Genomic DNA, 2,067 nt, shown 5'->3' on the forward strand with positions numbered 1-2,067 from the left:
AACAACAACAACAACAACAACAACAACAAGGACATCAACAACAACAACAACAACAACAACAACAACAGCAACAAGGACATCAACAACAAGGACTCCGACAACAGCAACAGGGACTCCGACAACAGCAGCAGCGCACACAGCTGTCACATAGTTAGACAACACTTTCTACTAAGCCACACACAACTTGCCTGACGTGTCAGCTGATGGACCTTCTCCAGCCCAAACCAGAAGTTTCCAGACAGGTCTCCGAAACCGTTCTTGTAGTCCTCCCAGCCCCGGAAAAAGTCCACGTCGGCCGAGGCACGTCGCTGTAGACAGAAGAGAACAGTATAGCCATTTTGTGAGACTTGTTGTGATGGAGCATGCTGGATCACAAAGTTACAGTAATCTCATCTGTGCTCATTTGTGGTTGTCTAGAATTTTGAAAATAAAGTTTTGCTTTTGACGATAATTAAAATAACCACATGTCTTTTAACAGTCACTAAAGTAGGAGGGTTGTGCTTTGGTCTAAAACCATCTGTAGCGCGTAGATATGCGCTGTATTAATGCAATTCATTATTACCATTATTACTATCATTATTGCTACAAGATACGTGGGTGATATAATATAGCGATAGGAAATTGCAAGATAAAATTATGTTTGTAGTGCAGTTTTTGAAGGTTGGATGAAGGTTGGATGAAAGCCCCGCTCAGCCTGTTTGCTGCACCCAACTGAAGCCAGGGCGAGAGCATTATTGTATGACCTGCAGTGTGGTAAGAAAGAGCTGCCGCTCTGTGTTGGATTAAAGTCCTGCTCAGTTCCTGGAGGGGTGCGGGAGGTACAGGTACATTAACTTTGCCATGTTGACAGCAGAATTTGTTTCTCTCTTCTCTCCACATTACGGCATTGCAATGTTCACATATGACTCTGAATTCACCACAGTCATGTGTCAGTAATCTCCGATGTACTTGAGTTTCACTAAAGGACTGTGCGTTGCACGCAAAGGCCAACATTGGCCCCTTCTTTCTTGGCCTAGCACGCTCAATGTCTTCCTCCAGACTCTGACTAATAGAACGTAAATTCTGACTGATAGTCGACTTTTTCTATTTCATCTCGCTTTCACCTGTTTCGGGGGATCAACCAAATTCTACCTTTAGAGAGCATCTTACCACATTGTTAACTAATATTCCATGGGCATCTTTATTCCGAGCAGATCTAGATCTAGATTGCCATCTTGTTGCTAACTACCCCAAATCAGTCTTGAACACTGTGCTCCAAATACATCTAGGACAGAGATCTAGATCTCGAGACTTGCTCTATAAAAAGCTATGCAGAAAATACGCTCTAAATTCTGAAAACGTCAATACAACGAAGTGAACATTTAGTGGGTTTAAACGAACTCAACGTGTTGGGGACATCACTACACCAAAATATCTAGAAAAAGTCAATACAATGAAGCTCGGCCTGAAGTACCCATCGACACTGCCAAGCACACTTCCAAATAGAATATGATATTGAGATCTAGATCTGGAAACAGTAGAAGCAGCTTTGTAAACACGGAGTAGATAGAACTCTCTGGCACAAACACGACAAACCGCAAAACCGTACTTCTGTTCGTGCTAACTGCTCCGAAATCAGTCTTGAATTCTGTGCTCCAAATAAACATAGGAAACAGAGAGACCTAGACTTAAGTCTTGCACTATATAAAAACTACGCGCCAAATACGCGCCAAAGTTTGAAAACGTCAATACAACAAAGTAAACATTTTGTGGCTTTAAACGAACTCAACATGTTGGGGACATGACTACACCAAATGTTTCTAGAAAAGGCCAATACTATGAAGTTTGGCCAGAAGTATCCATCGACACCTCGAAGCACACATGCAAACAGAGCTGGATGTCGAGATTCTAGATCTGGATATAGTAGAAGCAGCAGATCCAGTCGCACACACACGACGAAGCACACATGCAAACAGAGCTGGATGTCGAGATTCTAGATCTGGATATAGTAGAAGCAGCAGATCCAGTCGCACACACACGACGAAGCACACATGCAAACAGAGCTGGATGTCGAGATTCTAGATCTGG

Source organism: Aplysia californica, unplaced genomic scaffold, assembly GCF_000002075.1.
Source record: "Aplysia californica isolate F4 #8 unplaced genomic scaffold, AplCal3.0 scaffold00161, whole genome shotgun sequence".
In the NCBI taxonomy this organism is placed as follows: domain Eukaryota; kingdom Metazoa; phylum Mollusca; class Gastropoda; order Aplysiida; family Aplysiidae; genus Aplysia; species Aplysia californica.